This window comes from Ischnura elegans, chromosome 9, assembly GCF_921293095.1.
Source record: "Ischnura elegans chromosome 9, ioIscEleg1.1, whole genome shotgun sequence".
Taxonomy (NCBI): domain Eukaryota; kingdom Metazoa; phylum Arthropoda; class Insecta; order Odonata; family Coenagrionidae; genus Ischnura; species Ischnura elegans.
This window is the reverse complement of record NC_060254.1, coordinates 53,236,166-53,250,632: the sequence shown is the minus strand read 5'-3', so window position 1 is coordinate 53,250,632 and position 14,467 is coordinate 53,236,166. Positions and strand designations below refer to the sequence as shown.

The 14,467-nt window shown below is 39.6% G+C and overlaps 1 protein-coding gene across 11 annotated transcripts in view; it reads left to right on the top strand.

Moving 5' to 3' along the window:
* The first annotated feature begins 277 nt into the window (after positions 1-277).
* LOC124165409 (protein madd-4) overlaps positions 278-14,467 on the top strand; it is a 1,214,641-nt gene continuing 1,200,451 nt past the window's right edge. For all 11 annotated transcript variants that reach the window (XM_046542805.1, XM_046542812.1, XM_046542809.1 and 8 more), the window contains exon 1: positions 278-1,289. The gene's annotated coding sequence lies outside the window, so the exon portion shown is untranslated. The remainder of the gene's footprint in view (positions 1,290-14,467) is intronic.

Here is a 14,467-nt window from a genome sequence, read left to right as displayed (position 1 = left end):
CGGGAAAACAAAGGAAAGGTTGGAGGGGTGCTTTTTCTGCGCCTTCGGGAAACTCGCTGTGAAATAGTACGCTCGTGGAGACCGCGCTTTGGTCCGGCCGCCAATGCAGACTCGTTCCGCGGTTTCGGGCGTATCGCGGGCATACAGGATTCATGTCGGCCGGCGAGCCTTCTGCCTCCCCCTCTTCCTCCGTTCCTCTCTTCCCATTGGCCGCGGCCCCGGGAGGGGAGGGGGATCGATGCTCTTCGCCCTCCACTCCGCCCGAGCGCCTGCAGTCTTCAACCGGCTTCCGACGTCGCGTGGTGGATGTAGGCGCGAAACCCGCCCGTTGTTTCGTTATCTCTCTACGAGACCGCTAGCTGTGTCACTCACTTCGTACCATCATATCCCTTTCCTCGTCAAAAAAGTCTTTGGCGGAGGTGTGCTGGGAGTCAAGGCGACACCCATTCGTCTTCGCCTAACAGCACAGGGGGGGAGGGTGCGTGTTTTCGTATTTTTTATTTCTTCATGGTATTTTTTTTAGTTTGAGAGAGCTGAGCCTCTTTTGCCGGCAGCAAGCAGGAGTGTCTTTCCTGTCATAGGTGAGATCCAAGAGACGAATTGCATTCATATACTGGTCGTGAGGAGTTTTGCATTAGAGGATCAAAAAAAAAAGTTATCGTTTCCTCCTATTTCTTCTGGACTTCACGTAGATCGCCGCCCCGCAATCGGGAGTGGCAGTCGTCATCGGAGTCAAATATTTATTCATCTGAGTGAATATATATTGTTTTTTTATATTAGAAATAGATCCCCAACACAGTGCTGATCTACCGCTATTTTCAAGAAGAGAATCTTCATATCCCAGTCACAGCCTCTACATCGACGCTTCCGGAAGAGGAGCTCCCATAAGACTGGGAACAGTGAAGACGAAATACTTCATCCAACTCTCACTCTTGGCGGGACTTAGGAATTTGTCCATTTCACCGCTTGAAGGATAGTTTCTCCCGAATTCTCCCCGATCGTCTAGTCCTCGCATAAGTGGTCCCCCCCCTTCTACCGTGATTCGACTGTACCCCCTCTGCACCCTTTCTCTCTGTCGGGGACCCCGGCGAGGAGTTCGGCGGTGAGAGTTGACGTAAGGGCTGCACGGAGACCGGTCAACTGCCCGCGGCCGCGTTTGACGCTCTCCTCGCGCAAGTTTTCTTCGGCAGCGCGGGGAACACCGGCGTTGCTCCGCATTGGATCTCCATTGCCGCTCTTCTGTCGTCGCAGTCCTCATGAACCTGGGGCAAAACCGTTTCTAAGTCAAGGTAAGTCTCTAACTTCATATTTTAACTCGCTACATCCGTGTGCGGTATATCTTTCCCAGTATTCAACCTCCAAAACCCGATTTGCGCTGTATATAGTTTCATCTGTCTCCAGTGTGCCATTGCTATATACTTTTATGCTCGCGAAATTGTGATGCGAAATCGCTCAAATTTGTAGGAATGATTTTGCGAATGTTTGTGTAACCGAATTCAATATATTTCGCTACACTTTTTTCTTGGTGCAAGTACATTAGTGGATCATGAAGACAGTTTACTACGAGACCTCTCTAATGTGTCTCAAATGATTTAATGCTCGCGAAATTATGTTACGATAATATCCAAATTCTTGGAACGATTTTGCGAATGCCTGAGTAACCTAACTTAATATATTACGCTGTACTTAAATCTTAATATAGGTAAATTAGTTGACCATGAAGACAGTTTTATACGGAACATTTTTTGCCCTAATTCTTGCGAGAACACTGATGTGAGGGAAACTTTAAAATGCTCAATATTGGCTATAAGAAACCTTTTCGGCATAGTCTGAATGACAAAACATATTCCGAAGAAAGTGTTTTCAGTCATAGTTTTTAACCATTTCCTAGTCCTCTTTACTTGTTATCATATATGCTCTATTGCGTGAACAATTAACGATGATTATATTTGTGCTGTGTCAATCACCAAATTGTATGCTAGCCCTCGCAAGTGTGTAAAGACCCAAGCGTATTCGTATTTATGAACAATATTTTCGCAATAATAAAATCATCTCCCTTGGCCGTTGATGGCGCGATGTTTCCTTGCGGCATCCCTTGCGTGAATTAGTGTCCTGGAGAAATCTGGACGCGTTAAGCATCTCATTGTATTCTGAATCTTATAGGGATAAATGAATAACGTTAATAATTTCTGGTTGGACAGTGTTTTTTGTCACGATTTACTTTTTATAATCACTTATTAGTTTTACTCTGGACTTCTCTTGCGGGAGTTCCGATTAATTTATTTTGCCTAAAAAGGTTTCTGCATTATTTTTCGGCAGTCTCTGTTATAAGTCCTCTCACATATCCTAGACTATCTGCTATCTAGGGACCACTCATATGTGCAAAGGGTTTGTTTCATTTATTGGAGTTACCCCTTCATGAATTGTGAACGCGCTTCTGCGAATGACTGAAGTGGAAATAGAACGAGTGATAATCCATACAATTTTGGCTTCATTTCTAAAACAAAAACGTGTAGAGGCCTTTGATACCATTTTACTGATTCTATCAAATGATTTTTACCTATTATAATGGGAGTAAATTATTTTCGGAAGTTTACTACCGTTTTTTCGGGATGGTTGACCCAGAATATTAACGAACTTTTGGTTAGAGGAAGTTCGTGGTTGTAAAAACTTCGTGAATGACGTTGATATTTCAACCATTCCTACGTGATATCCTATTAATCATTAGTCATATTCTATTGTGGAAATAATAGTTTTGTTTATTTTACCGTGGTACCGTAATTTTGATTAGATTTCGAGAAGTAAGTTAGAGGAGCTACGAGCTAATAACTATTTTGTGAGTGAACAAGTCGTTTAAAACCTTGTCTGCCACCAAGTATTGAGCGTTTCACTGACGAATTGTAAATTACCGTATTTCAGGCTTTGAATTTTTATAATTTTACGGATATTACAATTATATTCCTCATTAAATTATTTATTAAACATGCTATCTAACAGAGCACTTAGGTGGGTTGGTTAAGCATCCTTTAAACCTATTTAGCTTTTCATCAGTCCATTCAATCTTATCGTCTAGCATCACGGATTACGCGATGAGGTGTAGCGATTACAAAATTCTGGTATCGTGGGCGATTTTACACCACAGGTCACTTGCTTTCATTGATCCTAATTCCCTCTGAGTTCGTCGTGAAAGAGAAGTGATTTAGTAATTAATCCTTCGAAGAAAAGATTACCGTAATTGGCCCAGATGTTAAACCGCGATACCACCGTCGAGTGAACTTGTGCTGTACCGGGATTCGATTGGGAACAGTCCATTTGGGTTGACCGATTCCTCGTAGCCCGCCGAGACGGGACTTGAGCGAGCTTCATCGTCGCATTTGGCGCAGTCAATTTATTTTTTTTATACAAACTCCTGAATGGAGATCGCGTGCTTTTGCGCGTTTAGAGGAAGAATGTTTCTAAAGTTCTTCGTTCAAATTTTTCGGGAAAAGGAGAGTTTCAGCCCCAAAGAAGTTTTCTTATTTTTATATAAATATATCGGTATCATATTTTTACCTTCATATATCGGGTGCGTGTCTGTCCGCGATCAATTTCAAGAAGAAGCGGAATACAGTTTCTTGATCAGAATGGCTTTCTTCTTTTTTTTTTTAAATTTATCTCGCTATCAAATAAGGCATTTGGGTTTTTATAATCTCACGATAAATTTATCTGAGACGTAGTTTTATTATGAGAGATACTTGCGTATTGGCAAATTTTATTTGCATCTCCAGCTTTCAAAATTTTATGATCATGAAAGAATTTATAAGTTCTCAGTTTAAAGGCTTTTTTACTGGAGTTGCGAATCAAGTAGAAGATTGTGACTGTAAAAATTGCAAAAATAGCAATTTCAACTTGAGTTGTACAGTCGCGTAGCAAGACTCGAGGTAGCGCCAATGTAAACGACTGAAATCGGTCCCCTTGCGCATAATCTCTATGCTGTTTTTGAAATTATCAGTATAACAAAAAATATGTAATCAGCCTCCGAGCTGCAATTGCAAACGACAGACTTAATTGTTTAATAGATTTTTACCGACGTTCTACTAATGTATCCTTTTAGTCTTTTGTGTCCTAATCGGTAGTAGTTGATTGGCTGAAGGTGATTCGTATTCAGACCCAATTAGTCCATGATTTGCCGTCGGTAGAATTAATTTATTGGAATTTTTATCATATTTTAAGACGCATTTAAACTGTGAATTACCAACACTAACATTCATTCGTCGGAATTTTGTCGGCTGTATCATGCAACCAGCGTTTTTCGTATTCGCCAGCGGTGAAAAAATCATATCTTTACCAAATTTAAGATTAAATCGTAAATAATTGTCTCTTCATGGTCTACTAGCCATGGTCATGGACCTATTTACGGTTAAAAGTTGATCTTTGGATTGGCGTGGTGAAAACAAGTTGAGTGAGTAGCCAGACATTCATTTTTAGAGTGTACCTGATAGTGGTATGGGTGCTTATTCCCTCTGTTCACCTTTGAGATTTGGAGCTTGCCTACTTTATTGCACGAAAAAAGGCTAAATTATAGTAGTAAGCTAACTGAAGTTTTTCTAATATTTACTACCTGACCTAACCTAACTCTACACTGCTCTGCAGTCATAATACTGTGGGCCAAATCTCAACGAAACCATCTTCCTGGAGAAACATTTCTTCGTAGAATTTTGATGTAGGATTTTTTAGTTTTTGGTTCTCGCCTGCTTCTGTTGGTCAGTAATTCCCTGGAGTCCCAATAGTCATTGCTTGTCATAAGATTTTCCAGGGATCCAGTGGAGAGAGTTACACTTATCCAGAACGGAAAAAGTACCCGCTCAGATTATTCTCAAGCGCAAGGCCCATGGTTTAGGAGGATGAAAGTTAATTATATAAGGCCGTGCTTACTCGTGATCCAAGCGTAGAACATTTGACGATGGCTTGCATATGTGACAATAGTTATGACAATGAGGATTGAATGATATCCCGTTACCTACCGGTTACTCTTTTGATAGGTATGGAAATATTGCGGCACTTTTTAGCTCAGCACTTTTAGGCTCACAAACCTACTTGTTTCTATGAAATATCTATCGCAATCACTTGAATTATACATTAACTGCAGAAATCTAGAATCCGCTTAGAAGTTTAGTCATGGATGCTTCGCGTCTTGATTCAGAGGTATGTTTGGCTTCCGAAGTATGCGACTTACCGACATAGTTTTACGGAACAATTTGGCAGGCAGCAGTGCACAGAAAGAAGCACATTTGTGTGCGTTTCGCAGTTTTTAATGCGGACTTTTTTCGGAACACAATATTGGATGTTTTACCACCCGCCCACTCCGGAAAACGGTGTTAAATGATTTTTCTGTTTAGTTAGATACTCAGCCGAGAGGGAGATAAGTTCTCACGTTGATTTTAAACCTATATTCAATTTTATTTTAACACGTCAAGTGTGATTTTTCTCTCCTGGATATCCACATGTTAATATACTTCACTGGCTCACCTCATTTGTCAAAAGAACTTACTGATTTTATGAACGCAGTTTGGCTTTTAAAGAACGAAATTTCTGTTTATAAATATTAAAATTTGCTATTTGCCTTTAGTTTTTTTTCTGAGGACGTATTCCATTCCTTAGCAAAGAGGTTGTGTGGTTTTCCATGTAAAAATGTGATTATTGAACAATCTTACGGTCATTTTGAGGTTTGCTGAAAATTAGAAAAAAAAATAAAAACTATGGCGACAAAGTATGTTTCCTAATGTTCTTTATCTGGCAAAAGAGGGTAACGGTACGGTCATTAAGATATTAATGGCGTAGTGAACATATTTCGAAAGTAATGTTGATCTGAGCAAATAGGTTAACCCGCGAAAGTACTTTTTGTGACCGTAGTTTTGTGATATCCTGTGTTTGCTGTATTTTTTAATGTTTTCCATTTTAAAGCACTTATCCGAGAAAGTGAGCCTAGATCGAAGTCCATTGGTTTTTCGAGGTACCGACTATAAAGACGTCATTTTTTAGTGAAATGAGTTCGATATTTTACGTTCTAATCATAAATAATGATAAGCTAAGTTCTATTTTTCTGTGTTGAAATGCTAGGTCAGTTAACCATTTGGACCGAACTTCAAAAAAAGATTCCACCACGTTACCTCGTCATCGACTATTATGTCTGCTACTGTCTTGTCTACTTTTTGATCTACATACAATATGGTCAGCCGTCTCAATAGAAACGTGGCGGGAAATATTAAGATAACCTGTCATTTACCTATTAGTGACTGCAAAAATATATAGGTGCGCGTTGGAGTAAGTTATGATCATATTTTAGCGTTTCTGTTGGACGTGGAATTATATTTATACTGCGGTTCTAAGATAACTTTCTTTCGTGTCATTATGTGAGATATCCATTCTTAATCGCTCTAGCAATCTAAGCCTAGCACTCGGTCTCCAATTTTCCTGGGACACTCGGCCTACATCTACGAAATTCCCCGTGCGCTTCGCAAATAGTTTCGTGGCAGGTGGTGTTAGGACTTAGCCGTTGAGAAAAAATAGGAAAAAAGAGAAAAAATGAAAGGAGGTGCGTGTAATGCGTCTCGCCTAGAATTTTATAAATTCCTTTATTTTTCGGAGGAAAAAAATTGCATAAGTAACGACCCGCTCGGCAAATTCTCTCTCTTTATTTATCGTTCATATCGGACTTAAAAATTTAGTTCGGTTCTAAGATGATTGTGCTTATATTCTACCGAGAAAAATATTATTGACCATGACCGGGATGACTTCGTAAAGCTATCACCGTGACTAGCTCCGGTATACTTAAATTATTTTAAGATGATTTTCTCCATGTCGCTAAATTCTTGCATAGTACATTTTTCGCTTAAATTCTTCTTGATCGTTCGTGGCTTTTGTTTTACATTTCTATAAAAATTTCCGATGACTGTATATCTAAATGCGAACGTACGTAAGGGTGACATTGGATTTTGCGTTTCGCTCGCCTTTTGGCGTGGGCCACTGCGGCGCGGCGTGCCCTCTGCTCGCGTGATTTTTACTTCTCCGCAGTACGCCAGTGTTACAAGGAGCAGCCGAAAGCGCACCCGCCTGCCCGTGTCCCCACAGTCAACCTGCGCCATTATTCGAGCAGGGGAATTCCCGCCGACTGACGGAGGATATTGCGTGCTCCCGCGGACATCTTGTCCGCTGCGTGCCATTAGAACAGCTATGCAATTTATTCGCGATGAGATTTTACAGGGTGTTTTCGGAGGAATCTGCCTACTTGATGAAGTGGTAGGGAAGACAATTGTAAGCATTTATTGTCTACCGGGTCTATGGACATGGTGACGCAACTCGTAAGTTAACGAGATATGGCAACGCAAACATTTTTGATCCACTTTTCAGTTACCGTGAAAACGCTTTTTCCTGGGTATCTAGCCCTTTTCGACATTTATTCAATGCTCTGGATATTTAAGGATATTATATAATTAAGATTGGACGAAAATGTGCGATTAAATTTTCTGAAACAATTGATTCTTGAGCTTGATTAAATGAGAGCTTTGAGCAAGTAGCAGCAATATAAGTGCGCTACACCGCGCATTACACGCATCGTATTGCCTCCCTTACCACCTCCCGAAGTGTTGCATGATCCTCCTGAAACGCCCTGTAAAAGAACCACGCTAAACCAAGCGGTCTACCTAGAGGAGGCCCTAGCCCGTCCTGTAGAAGCTTGATTTATGCTGCTGATATATTTTTAATCATTTTATCATAGGGGTAGAGAAAAACCGCGTCTAAAGGTGTGTGGCGGGAGGTGTTTAGACATTAGCCTATGATACCAGCCTAGGAAATTCACCTATGAAGTTTCGCCTAGCATTTATTGACATTATTTATTCTTTATGGGAAGAGCAAATTCCTATACCTACCTGTTCAATGAGTATCTCTTTTTATATATCATTTCTGTGGGGCCTGAAAATGTAATGAAGTTCAAATGTGTTCTCTGTGTACTTTGAGAAATATCTGCACTTAGTTTCTCTAGAAATCTCGTAGCCTTCTAGCATTTAGCAGCTCCCAGACCATTTCGTGTAAACTCTATGTAACCTTCTCTGTTCACTCTTAGTATGTGGTTAGAGAGATTCCCAGCGCTGAAACCCGACAACCGCGTGCCAGTTTCTTGTCGAACCTTCCCTCGCCAGAGTGCTGGATTTCCTATGTCAACCGCAGCGCGCCTGTGTTGACATTTCTTTGTAAAATTGCCAAAATATGTTTCGATACCAACCGATGCATTGACATACAAGCCTACCTGACAAGGTCTTAGCCAGAAAAAAATTTCGGGGGAAGGATTGGGGGAGGTTTTGAGTCCCTTGACGCCTTCCCGCACTACGGTAAAGTTATTTTTTAATCTACCGTTCACTAAAATTGATATTATCTATGATTTATATACTTGGGGTTGAATTCATTGAATCAAATTGCATACACCGAGGGGCAAAAATTACGGCATCTCAAATTGAATTCCCATTTCTTACCTAATATTTCTTTTAAAATCTTGCTAAAACATGGTGTGAATGCATCTCAAGTGCGGAAGTGTTTTTCCTTGATGCTGAAATCAAACTCTTTTCATTTCGAGAATCATTTGTCAAGAGATGGCCAGTACTAAATTAAAATCGGTGACTACATTGTTACTCTTCCCTGAAGAATCATTATTTCAACAGTTTTTATGATAAGTTCATGTTGCCTCTTTTTGGAAGGCTTCTTTTACGTTCATTCAAAGCACAATTTCTGTTACAAACAGGCTGAAAAGTTAAGTTTGTATAATTCTCAGGGATAATTTTCCTTTTCCCTCTTCTCTTTTCCTCCATTCGAGTGCTTTCGTCATTTTTTAATGTTTCATCGTTACCGTGCGAATGTATGCCGTGGGTATGGAAATGAATTTTTAATGAAGAATGAATCCAGCCAGGTGAGGGTACCTATGATGGATCGCCAGTTTCGCTGGGGCTAATTCCCAACATCCTAACTTTGGAAAGCCTCCCAGCGAAACGTGGGAATCCATCTTGTTGACGCTAGCCCGGTTGGAGACCCGAGAAGAATTCATCCGATTCATTCGCCTGGAAAGCCTTAGATCTTTCAAAATTCACTAATTCTTGATTTACTTTGTGGTATTCCATTATAAGTTTTCCTGGATATCAGGCAATTACTTACACCACTTATTTTTTATCAGAGCGCGACCCGGGTTTCAATGAATTATCATCGTCTTCAGGCGCAAATTGATTTGTTTATCTTACTATTGTTACCTAGTTACTTGATGAATTTTAAAACGGACGCCAGAATAGGGGAAAAGGATGGGTGGAGATATTCATTTATAAGAGTACTCTCCTGACTTTCAATTATTTTTAAAATTACTAACTGCTCCCTAGAGTCCAGTTCACGGCGGTCATTCCAAAATTTTAAAATATTAATTTTAAAACCGCTCATATGGCAGTTGCATATTGAGTGTTTTGCAAAATTACTCAAAAAAATAAAAAAGATCGCGAAAAAAAAAATAAAAAAAAAATTAAGTTTGCGTCTCTTATTTTTACTTTATTTTAAAATTTATCGGGTAACTAGGTAACAATAAAAAGATAAACCAATGAATTTGCGCCTGAAGATGATGATAATTCATTGAAACCCTGGTCGCGCTTTGATAAAAAATAAGTGGTATAAGTAATTGTCCGATATCCAGGAAAACTTAGATATTTCCTCTGGGATCGTGTTAGTGATGCATTGTAAGTGTTGTGTTCTTTCTTATTGGGCTCGGCTTCAACTCCCGAAGTATTGAGTGATTTTTCAATTGATGTTCGTTCCCTGCTTGAGTATTTTGAGGGACCTTACGCTCCGTTTGTCAGATGGGACGTTGAGATGTGTCACTCTTGGAGGCGCCATATATATCGATGGCTAAGTTCTAACAACACATGTCTCAAAAATAGCAACTTTTCAGGAGAGTAAAAAACTATTAATTTTTTAAATTGTATACGATTTTAATTGAAATTAAAAACCAAAAATACATAAAACTGAAAAAGAAGCATACATTCGCAAGGGTTGTTTTTTTGCTTGAATTTTATTTTTTTTGCTAGAACTTAGTCAGAAATTTGAGTTAGAACTTAGCCATCGATGCACGGAATCTTGTGTATGCAAAGATTTTCTCTACACTTCTCTACCCTTGTCCACGGTGAAATTTACCTTTACGCTGATAATTTCGGTCGCCTCCTCCGAATAACGCAAAATATCGAAAACTGTATGCCCTAACTTTTTAATCTTTCAAAAATTTTGGTGAAGTGTTCGGACCCCGAGAGACCACTATTATTCTCAAAGTGCGAGTCGTCCGACTAACTGCCTCCTATCTTTAATAGTGAATTTTATGGACCTTTGCTATAATGCGCTGTGAGCTCTATCCTCAACTATCTAAGCCAACCTAAGATTAATAGCTGTTGGAGTGGGTTAATATCGCGGAGTTTTCATTCTTAACTACTCCCCATATCTTTGCGTTATCCAATGGAAGGTGACTATGTTACGCTATAAAAAGGGTACCTATACTTTATCCTGAATTCATCACTGTGCAGTATTAGATGTGAGATTTTTACCGGAGATGTTTTAACAAAGTTTTTCAAGCATCATTCACTTTCCTTCATTCGAGTGCTTTCTTCATCATTTCCTTCTCTGAAAGTGTGTTCCCCGACCTCATGTTTTCACCCTTGCAAAAAAAGTAATACGGTTAAGTAGCAATGTTCATTTAAAGTAAGGATTTCATTTATCTATTTTTCATATTTCACGAAGACGTCTTCCACAGAGTAACGCTAGAGGAAGTGTCCAATTTCCAGTACTTATATCTTGCATATAGGTGCCTAAATTGTATATTTTATGCAATAAAGTGGTGAAATCGAGTAAATCATTTAGAAGTATCTAGCATATGCTTATATTTTATACATTCAAAATATTTAGTGCCTACTTCTACAATTTTATGTTCTTATTTCTTACGTATGGGAGCCTAACACGTATATTTTGTGTAGTAAAGTGGTGAACTCGAGTCCATTATTTTGAAGTATCCAGTATATGCCCAATCCTTTTTATATATTACTAAAATTGAGTGCCTACTTCTAAAAATATGCTACTTCTGTTGATCTTGTCGACTAAAATAAATCAAATTTTGCTGAGCCACCCGATTCGCGATCCAACGAAACAGTCTGCAGCAGGCTTCGGTCTATAGTTCGCATTGGCCGTCCGTGATCCCACATCCGAGCCGGAGGCCAATAGCCGGTTTATGGAGCGATTAGACACCGCGGCGGGAGTGGAGGGTGCCGACCAAGCGGCAGCGCAGTTGTATCGCTCCCGGCGATGTCAGGCCTCGCTACCCGCTTCCCTCGCGCCTACCTACCGACAGCGATGGGATTCTATCCAGTTATTGAGTGCTCCCTGCACGTCAGTGACGATGTGGCTTTTAACGTTCGCTACACCGAGGATTAACTAGCCTTAGTTCTTGATTATTCTGTCTTTCATGACGGGTTAACACTCACTACGTGTCCTTCAACGAGATATTCTTGTCACGCAACCATGGTCACGACAATCACGCGTCATCCTCGAGTGATTAATTGCTAGCTAACCTTTGATAGTGGAATGTGCTCCTCGCAGGCTCGATTCAAGCTAAAATGAGAGGAATTTGAATGCTGGAAAGATTACATCGAGTATTTCTAGCTCAAAATGTTTTCCCATTAGGAATCAATTATTGTTTCTGTGGGTTTGTATTGGTTTTTCCTATTTAGTCATTAAAAATTCACCATAGGTTTATTCTTTTGCGTTACCCAATTGAAGTGGTATTTTTCCCTTGGATATCTACAACTACATTATTCGCCGCAAGCCGCCTCAAAATGCGTGTAGCGGGTGTGGTAGGACACGCTTCATATGCAATAGAAAAAAAATAGACATGGCACGGATAGGAGTGACTATTATTCTGTGTCCCACCTTATTATTGGATCGGAATACACAAATACATGTTCAACTTCATTTGGGAAAGTTTTCAAATTCAAAATGAAATTATGTTGCTTCATTCCATTCCAAGCGCAACACGCCGTCCGTTGGATGGGACGTTAAGCCGTGGTCCCCTTGGCGCCTTTCGTTAAGAGCAGGCTAATGCCGACGCCAGTTTTCTCTCCACTCTTCCTTACCTACCATTCTCTCATGGAGTAAATGACCCAGATGTCGTTAGCCCTCTCCAAATAACCATACCCACACCAAGATGTCTGCTTTTATTGGCTCGAGAAAAAATCGCCCATCACGTTGCCTCCGAGAGTTTGCGGCTCCCATCCTGTAAAGTCGTGTAAAGCATACTTCACTTTGTTCAGAATGAGTCATTATATAAAATTAGCAGATTATAATTCTCTTTATTACGTACTAAGTACGTAAAAATTTTCTAATAAATTGTAAGTATTATCCCCAAAACAGAATAATTCCCGGTAGCTCACTATCATTGAAAAACGAATGTTAAGGCTGCCAGGAATATTTAGTTCATAAGCACGGATTCAAAAGATATTCATCAGTAATTTTGTTTATTTATTTCAAATGATATGTGTATCATATTTTACTGTTTTGGCAAATTCAAAGCATTCTTCGAGGGTTCAAGTTTTTAACCACGTTCATAGAGAGGGGGAAACGCTAAACATTTCAAATCAAATATTACAATGGTTGAATCACACTACTGCTAGTGCAACGTATTACTGGAACGCTTATCTCTCACAAAGTTTAGCATTTAAACATCATGCTAGTATCACACCTTGCGTAAAGGTTTTAGTACACCTTTATGTAGGAACGATAATTATTTTGAAGTGGCCATGCGTACAGGAGTAGTCCTGAGCATTGAGTGTTGTCTGCAAGTAGCTCAATTAGTCTTTTTTGAGGAGTAAACCGGAGAAGAGTATGGACGCTCGGTTTTCTTCGTGTAAAATTTTTATTAGTGGATAGGTACTCTCCAACTAGGTCACAGAACCACTGCATTGTTCTTTATGATTGATAGAGCGTTGTAAATTTCTTCCGCCTTCCGTTGGAAGAATCGCCTTGTGGGGGGAGGATGATTTTTCCTAAGAGGAAATTTCGCGACTGCAAGGAAAATGAGCGCGTGAAACTACGTGCCTTGCAATTGTAAGTTCTACGGCTATTTTAAATCCCCTAATTAGTTTAGGTTTTCGCCTGCAGTACTGAAATTTCGATTTTAGTTGAAATTGTAGAAATATGTAAAACTTTCGATGTAGAAACCTGCGAAATTGTGTCCGACGATATATCTATTTTAAATTCGTTAACGCCTCTATGTATTATAATTTATAATAAAATAAAATATACTTTCGTGTCCATAAATTTATCCGTCCACCCGTGCATGCGTGCTTCGTGCACAGCTTTAATAATTTTTTTGCTGTTCAGAAGTTTGAGTCATTTATTAACGAGATAAATTTTATGTCGACTGTTTGATTGCAACTTCTTGGAGCGGCATTTCGTGAGAAAAATTACGGCTGTGATGGCATTACGCATTAATGAAAGCGTTCAAATGATTTACTTAGCTAACTTGTCTGGATTATTTGGGAAAAAGTTCGAATGTAAATTAAAGCCGATTAAATTGCCATTTTAAATTTCTTGACGAGTTTATATTCCTCCGGTATAATAATTATCGAGGTCATAATACGATTCTCAAAATGGAAGCATTTTCTCCCTCTTGATTTGAAGAGATGTCTCATTTAAAGGACCAGGAATGATTATTTTTTATTATCTGCATTTGAACAAGTTTGGTTGGATGTATTAATCGAATTCTCATTCAGAATTTTTTTATTCGCCTACATTTTTGATAAATTTAAGTGTATCAGGACTAGCCGGGACCTCGTCTTCTATACTTAGTCGATAAATTTCCACTGTGAAGAATGTCGCTTCGGTAGCTTAACTCAAAGCATTCGGCCGGAAATCGAGGTATCCGGATTCGAATCCCGGTCAAGGCGAATGATTTTTCTCTGCATTCTTTCGTGCATTTTTGATGTTTGTACCCTTTATCTAGCTAAAATTGGATATATTCTAGCGTCAAATGGCGCAAGATGGCTCTGCGTACATCTCCAAAATAAATAAAGAAAACTTTATCTTCGTTTTTTTTCATTTTTAATCTCGCGCAATTTTCGTGTGAAGGTGGCGCTATTAATTTCACGTATTCGGCGACTGGGAAGGAATTGTGATTATTCCTCGCATGAAGTTGACACTTTTCGGGGCCCCGCTGGCCTCATCTCGGATCCCGTGCACGTTTTTTAAGGAGTGCTGTGGCAATAATGGGGGCGATTCATTTTGGGCGCAAGGGAACGCTGCGCTTCGAGGGGGCAGATGGGTTCTTCACGGTGCGCACCCTTTTTGCATGTGTAATCAGGGGTGGTAGGGAAGTCCGTATATCCGTTTGTTTATGCGAGGGGAATCACGTGATATATTTATTAAT